Source organism: Haemaphysalis longicornis, unplaced genomic scaffold (assembly GCF_048455015.1).
Source record: "Haemaphysalis longicornis isolate Haplotype H1 unplaced genomic scaffold, Haemaphysalis longicornis Haplotype H1 scaffold_12, whole genome shotgun sequence".
In the NCBI taxonomy this organism is placed as follows: domain Eukaryota; kingdom Metazoa; phylum Arthropoda; class Arachnida; order Ixodida; family Ixodidae; genus Haemaphysalis; species Haemaphysalis longicornis.
The window spans coordinates 71,935,833-71,936,125 of NW_027526225.1; positions in this window are offsets into that span (position 1 = coordinate 71,935,833).

Below are 293 nucleotides of genomic sequence, written 5' to 3' on the forward strand. Positions count from 1 at the left end.
AAGCCCAGCTCTTCTTAAAAACTGAAGCAGTCAGAAGCAAGACGTGATTTTAACCTATACCCTAATTATGAGAGGAAAGTAAGAACCAACTTCTGGTTCGAAGGAAGGTATAAAAATGAAGTATAGGCAGCAGTAAAACTCCATAACGCACGCCATCGAGTAGCGGGAAATTGAATGCCAAGACGCTGAGTAAGCGTATATGTGTCATACAGTGTACCTCTTTTGGAAACGTATTCTGATCAGGAGCATTGTCGATATATGGTTGAATGTTTCTAGCAAAACGTGTGGCTGGC